Raw genomic sequence first — 7,970 nt, 5'->3', positions numbered from 1 at the left:
TCCTGGGTTGTCACCCCTCCGCAGCGCTCCCAGTCCTGCCTCCAGGTTGGAGCACGTCTCTGCCCTTTGTGCTTCTAAAACCTCCAGCCACTCCCAGTTCGCAGGTGCGCGACTCCTCCACTTGGGGTTTCCACCCCGGGGATTGCAGTTTACCGGCATGACCCCGGGGCACCGGGTTTCCATCTGGGAGGCTGCAGTTCGCGTGCACGCGACCATCGCTCCGGGTTTCTGTCCGGGGGCTGCGGTTTGCGTGGGCGCGACCCCACCATTCTGGTTTTCCACCCCAGGGGCTGCCCTAAAGTCCTTTCCCGACGCTACCGATCTGCAAGTCTGTGCCCCGTTCGCAGAGCGCGAGGCTGTCGCTCACCGGCGGTGTAGGATCCCCACGGCCAGGCACCCTCCTGCTGCCATTTATCCTCCGATATCTCCCCGAGGAATCACGGCTCCCCGCCTTGTACCTCAAAACCAACTGCCTGCGATATTCTGTTTGTAGAGATCCAGATCTTCTTACATCTCAGGCTGGTTTCATGGGTGCTCAGAGTGGTCTGGTAGATATCCAGCTCAATTCCGGGGACCAGTTGAAATAGGGTCCCTTACTCCTCCACCATCTTTCCCCCCTCCTGTATATTCTTAATTTTTATTAATGTTTCTTGCCTCAAAGTCTGATTGGGCTGATTGATGTAACTATACCAACTTTCTTTTGGTTTGAGTTCATACAATGTACCCTTTTCCATCTTTTACTTACTTTTCACTGTTCTTATTTTTAAGATATTTCTTGTAAGAATCATATGGTTGCGGTTTTATTTTTATCCAGGTTGATACTCTTTTATTTTAATTTGAGAATCTAATCCTTTACATTTACTGACATATTTAGAATTATTTCTGCCATCTTACTATTTGCCCATTGAGTTACCTATTTTATGTTCTTTTTTCTATGTTTTCTTTCTTTAATGTAGGTGAATCAATTATTTTATTATTATTCTGTATCCCCTCTCTATTAGCACACTACTTATACATTCTTTTACTATTTTATTAATCGTTAGATTATAAGAATTTAAGAATCCTTAACTCATTCCATTCTAAATGTTGATTTTTGCTTTACCACATCCAAATAAACTTTAGGATGTTTGAGTACTTTAGCTCCATTGCCACTCTTTCATCTTCTCTGTAATATTGTCATGCATTTTACTTCGTGTGATGATTAGTTTTATGTGTCATCTAGCCTAGACTCTATTATCCACCAGTTTAATCAAATACTAATTATTGCTGTGAAGGTGTTTTGTAGAGTAATTAACATCTTGCATTAGTTACCTTAAGTAAAGGGGATTATCCTCCATAATCTGGGTGAGAACTAATCGATTAAAAGACCTTAAGAGCAAAACTGGGGTTTCCCTGAGGAAGAAGAACTTCTACTTGTGGACTACAGCTTTAGCTGCTTTGCAGGAGTTTTCAGACTGCAGGCCTGCCCTACAAATGTCAGACTTGCCAGGCCCACTTGTAAGTCAATTCTTTGCAATAAATTTCTGTCTATATCTTTCTCTCTCTCAGGATGTGTGTGTGTGTGTGTATTCTCTATCTATCATCTATCTGTATCTACCTGGGAATTGTCTGAAGTGGTTCTGCATTTTCTGGAATTGCTTCTCCAATCTGATATTTAAAGACACTAATAATTCCATTTCCAGTGGTAAAGAAGGTACTGGTAGTCTATGGTGTGACAATAGATATGCACAAAATATTGCCATTGAATACTCATAATCAAATATTTATAAAAAGCGAGGTTTTTGTTGGCCATGTGTTTGATACCTTAGAACAATTTTTTCCAACTAACTGGTATAATGAGATTGACTGGTTGCTCTTCACTGCACTGGAGAAAGTGATGAAAAGAAAGGATGATTTTAGAGGCAACTTATTCCTCACTGAGTTTCCTACTCTGGCACATTACCAAGTGACCCAAAAAGCTGTAGCTTTGAGTGGGGCCCAGAGCAAGAGGAGGATCTACCACTTTACCAGGTGATCCAGCAGATACTATGGTGCTTGAAGTGTCAGCGGCACAGAAAGATGGTGTTTGGAGACTTTGGCAGGCCCTGTAGTTGGGTCACAGGGAGGACTCAGGCCTTTGGAGCCAATCCCTGCCACTGCCTGTGGCTAAGTACTCTCCTTTTGAAAAGAAGTTTTGGCTTCTTCTGGGACTTGGAGGAAACTGGACCCTCAACAACGAGCCATGAAGTTACCATGCAACCTGATCTGAGATAACCTCACTCCTGAATTCTCTGGTTTACAATCCAGCCTTTCACATCGGAACTCCACTGAACCCCATTTTCCAGTACCAAGAGACTTACTGGCTCAATTTCTACAAAGAGGTTAATTTTATTCTGTTCTAGGGATGTGATGGTCATAATTGCTTGGCTCTAGGAATTCAGGTGGGGCTCTGAATGTCTCAGACTTTTGTATATGAATTTTCAACCAATTCCGCTTATTCCAGCACTTTCCTTCACCTCTTTTCTTAGGGATTCTGATAACTTGATTTCCACTGGAAATTTTGACAAATTCTTAGCCTTTAACTTTTTCTGCTCTCTGACTTCTTATGACTATTCCACCTATTCTTTGTCTTCTGAAAATTATTTAAAGTCTTCTAATGTTCTTGTCTCATTTCCCATTGCTTTTGTCCTGGATAATTTTCTTCATTCTTTGACATTTTAGTAAGGTTGAGAAAGAAGAGAAGATAAATTCATGGAGCCAGTCTATCTTCCTTAACAATGTTTCTGTATTGGCTTTTTAAAATGAGATTCTAATGCCATTTCTAAAGTTTTAGACAATTTTTTATAATGGGATAATAGAAAGGTAAGATAAATTAAAAGACTATTAGATTTTGTGACTAGCACAGGCATCACTAATACCAATTAGAGGAAAAGAAAAAGAAAAGATTTTTAATTTTATCAGTTATTTGGAATGAGCAACATAGTAAGAAAATAATCTGGGTCTTTTTCTTTGTGTTTTATAACATTTGGACAAAATTTTCTCTTGGAGTTAGGGCGGTTTGCCTTCACAATCAATTCTTATTTCTTTCAATTTGGAGCTGATAAATCTTTACTGCAAATGGCAAATGAGGTCAAGAGACACCTCAGGAGACACATCTTCAGTCTTCTACCAAATGCTCTTTGATACTCAGGGACCTGGTGAGAATGGTCAGGAGGGAGACAGTGAGGAAAGGGTAATCACTTGCTAATAGTTGTCTGGCTTTTTGGTTTAAAATATTGGTGATTTATCAGGTCCTTGTCAGTTAAAAATCTCCAGGAGTTTAAAAGAATAAACAGCCATCAAGATAGAAGCCTATATTCAGAGTCTACTTCTAGCCTGGAGGAGAGTTTCTATCTATTACAAATTTCCATAATTTACAGAATTACAGAAATTTCTAAGACCTGTCTGCTTAAGAGGCATGTTCAGGTAACACAGAAATAGAAACAATGATAAATATGTTGCAGGAAAGAATAAAAAATCACAATATCTCAATAAGCTGAATTACAGGAATAATCTAAAAATGACAACATGCTGTCTTTTACGTTTTCAAAGTTCAAGTTAATAATATCTACCATGTATTGAGAGTAAAAGGTATTGTGCTAATCCAAGGTATTATGCTAAGCATGCACATAAAATATCTCTTTTAATTATAACAACCCACTCAACAATTATTTTTTTGAGCATTTGCTGTGGGCCAAGTTCTCTTCTCTCCTTTGTGCTTAAGATACGTCAGTGAACAAAATGGATAAATATCTTGGCCTTGCACAGGCCTAGAGATGAGTATCAATTCTATTATTCCCAGTTTTTGGATGGAAAGACAAGGTAAGACATATTCTGTAAATCAAGTTCTCCAAGCAAGTGAAGTGGCAGTAAATGGGTTCAATCCATTTTCTCAGTACCATGCAAGTTAAATTTTAACAAAACAAAATAATTACATAAAGAAAAGAGGCAGTGTACAACACTTGTGAAATAGACAAATATAATTGACAGCAAACTCAGCATGTGTCAGTATTCTAATGAGGTTGCCAAAGATCTACAGGGATAACATAATGGTCAAAAGCACGAACTTTGAGATTAGACAAACTCAATTTTAAATCTCGGTGCCCCCATTAATTAGCTGTGTGACCTTAAACACATGTTTTGCTTTTGTGGCCTCAGTTTCTTCAACTGTGAAATAAATATATACCTTCCAAATCAGGGTGAAGATTAAATGAGGTAATATGTAATATAATTAGCATGTTCTAAGCACATTATAAGTGTGCAATAAATGGTAGCTATTAATCTTATGTGACACCAATATTTGCATATTATTGAGAAAAGAGAGGTCTTAAAACTCCTTTTCTATACACTGCTTAGATGTATCAAGGTTTTTCATTTAGTTCCAAAATTCACAGTTGAAGAAGTCTTAAGATAAATTTGAGATACCTAAGGGAGAGACTATGATATTGAAGGAATTCAATTCCAATTATCAGTTTATTAACTATGCAATAATAATATTCACGCACCGTGCTCAAGACTATCACATGAGAAATACTGTTGAAAGAGCAAAGAGCCTGGAAGCTCTCTGTGAGTGGACCTAATAAATGCCTTCCACCAACGGTGGGAGCAGTCATGTGAAATATTTACTCCTTTCCATCCTAGGAGCAATAATTAGGTATAGCATTAAAACCACAAGCAAGCAGACAATAGATGGTTGAATTTATATTAGTTAAATTATCTCAGGATGAAAGATAAATCCCAGGAACACATCCTATATGACTTCTTAGAAGGGCAAGAGAATTAAAGCATCAGACATATGGTAGGCACGATCATAGGACCTTTCCTAGGTCTGAGATGCTATGATTCTAATGAAACAATTGAAACTTATACATATGACCAAGTATGGCATTTCAAGTATATGAGATTCTCATGACTATTGCTTCATATTCTCATAGCATGCTATACTTACTCCTAACTAGTGATCAGTTTTTCTCAAAAGCAGATACTGAAATGGAGTTAGGAATGCAAGAGGTTTATCAGGGAATAAAGTAAAGATCAAGGAGAAGGATGCAGGATTTAACAGATCATACTGTTAGCCAGCAGTGAAAACCTGTCAAGTGTGGAAATAAAAGAGGAGAGAAAAGAAAAATGAGCAGGGAGAGTCTCAGACAGTGAAGATCTGATCAAATCCTCACCAAAATACCAAGGAGAGGCCTCGAGCAAACATTAGAAGAATTTCATGTTGAACATAAATGTCCCCAGCCCCACCACCCATGACATTCATGCTCAGTCTTTGGCTGGTGGTTGCCTTGAAAGAGTGTAGGGGCTTCAGATCAGGTGCAGACTGAGGCAGATCCCAAAGGCACTGTAGCTGGAGGCTGTGAGCTTACTGCATTCCTCACTCAGTGAGAAATAAGTTCCTACTTATTGGAACCCTGTGACTTACCTCCATGTCATCCACATCCCTATTACGCCAAATTGAACATTTTCTGTTTCCTTTCCTGTGTTCATGGATAAGCTACAGGATATTTGAATGTGATAACTGTGTTTTAATCTCCATTGTGTCTCTCACACATATAATAATATCCATAGATACTCTACAGTGATTGTATCAATTCATAAATATAGGATGAGCTATTTTGAGAGCTATGGAAGGACCTAAAAAGGTGACCTACCAAAAAAATAAGAGCCAATAAACCCATTAACCTTTAGAACCTTCTGGTAATATATATTTTTAACCAAATTGGGTAACTCTTTAATAGTCAGATTTACTTATATTTTTGGCTAAGGAATACTTTTTACAATTATCATCTCCTAGTATAAAGCAGAGTTTAAAGTAAAAAGAAAAATGGAGATAAGGACAATAGGGAAGGGGAACTGAGAAAAGTTCAATAATATGGCTGCCAGAGGTGATGGGAGGGCTCCTCGAGAGCCTTGATGGAAAGTTTAGGATGATAGAATGCCAGACAGCATTTATGCCAAAGAGATATTTTAATCCCTCTAGATCATTCCTCCACTCTGTTTTTTCTTCCAGGAAGATGAGCTGTGTGAATTATGGCAATAATGCCCTGTGTCTTCTCACTCCTAGTTGAGGAGCCTGGCAGAAAGGTGGAGGGAGGGAAGAGAGTTGGTTCAGGGAATTTGGCCCTTGGTTCTATCCTAGTGGAACTGCCTTTCCCTCAGGGTGACCAACTCTTATCACCTCTCCTTCTGGGTTTTGATGACTATTCCCTTTCCTTGTCCATTTAGGCCTACAACCGTAACAGCCCTGGGTTCCTGTACTTTCAGTTTGCCTACACATATGCAACCCATGCCTTTGTACTTAATATGTGACTATGACCCTCACTGATACACAAGTTATATATATCAACCCTTTTCCCCACAGATCTGACCTTCATGTATTGCAAGGGACTAAAACAAGTTTATGGCCTATTTCATCTCCTTTGTTGTTGACCCAAGAGGTCAGACAGTTCCATCACTGGCTCACATTGACTTGTCCCAAATGAATGGACTTGGCGAGCTATAAGTCAAGAGCAGATTGGCTTTAGAGTATAATTACAGTCTCTGTAAAAGGTTAGGTAGATTGAAAGGCTGGGGCCAACGCTAAAGCTCTCCTGAATGCTAAAGGAGTTCCCATGGCTCACAGTACAACTACCCTCTCATGACCAAACTTTCTAGGGTTTAGCACTCACTTTTCAAGACAAAGCCTCTAATGGAATTGAGTGATATCTTCTTTTCACAATATACTTACAAGTTCTATCCACTCACATGTATAGAATGAGAGCTCTAGCTTTAAGTGTTAATCTGGAGTTTCATACTCTTTGATGTGTGGACTCTAAACCCAGTATGAAATTCCCTTTTATTACAATTAAAAAAACCCACTATACTCCCAGAAGTCATTAAATCATTAAAAATCGGGTGCCTGGGTGGCTCAGTTGGTTAAGCGACAGCCTTCGGCTCAGGTCATGATCCTGGAGTCCCTGGATCAAGTCCCGCGTCGGGCTCCCTGCTTGGCAGGGAATCTGCTTCTCCCTCTGGCCGTCCCCCCTCTCATGTGCTCTCTCTCATTCTCTCTCTCTCAAATAAATAAATAAAATCTTAAAAAAAAATCATTAAAAATCATCGAAGTTTCAATATGGCTCAAACTCTTTAAAATAATTTGTTCCTTGTTAATTCAGATGACAGTTTAGTCTAAATTGTTAGATAAACAGACAACAAGCAAACAAAAAAACACCCACAGACTGTAGCTGAATGTACATTTGTTTGCCTGATTCTAGTTTTTTTTGTTGTTGTTGTTGTTATTTCAGACCATCCTTATGCCTGTGGAAGTCAACACCATCTGACTTTATCTTCATGCTTAAGTTTTTATGTGTGTGTTTCATCCCTAGACTAATTTATAGAAGCCATCTGCTAAGTTCTGACTGATACTAAAAAGTTAATGATTTAAAAATAAAACAACTAATTTCAAGTATCAATATGAAATTCCTAGTGATCCTCATAGACTGAATATCAACAGAAATAAGTGACAGAAATTACATTAATGACCATCTGGTGTATTCCTGCCCTGCTTGACACTTGGGGCATGTATTATCAAAAGAGCAATGGATTTTAGTAGATAGGCCATCTCATAGTTGATGCTTATTTGTTCAGCCAGGCTGTTATTTATCTATTATGTTAGGAAAAAAATCTTAAAAACTCTTTTTCAATTGACCAAATGTCATTGAGAGGGTTTTTATAAATTATTCACCAGAGAAGAAAGAACACCTTATTTCTTTTTCTAAAGTGTATTTAAAAAGAAATTCTGTGACAAATTTCAGGGAAAGTAATGAAAATAAAGGGGGAAATGTTCCTCCTACACAGATGCAACTTAGCTAAGTTATTTCTGAACTAGAGGCAGTTTAATAGGAAACAGTGAAATATATCCTTTTTTTCTGCTAATTTAGGTATATTTTCCCCCCAAAAGTATCCAGACC

This window comes from Leptonychotes weddellii, chromosome 13, assembly GCF_054177405.1.
Source record: "Leptonychotes weddellii isolate Sample4059 chromosome 13, ASM5417740v2, whole genome shotgun sequence".
Taxonomy (NCBI): Eukaryota; Metazoa; Chordata; class Mammalia; order Carnivora; family Phocidae; genus Leptonychotes; species Leptonychotes weddellii.
Note: the sequence above shows the minus strand (reverse complement) of the source record.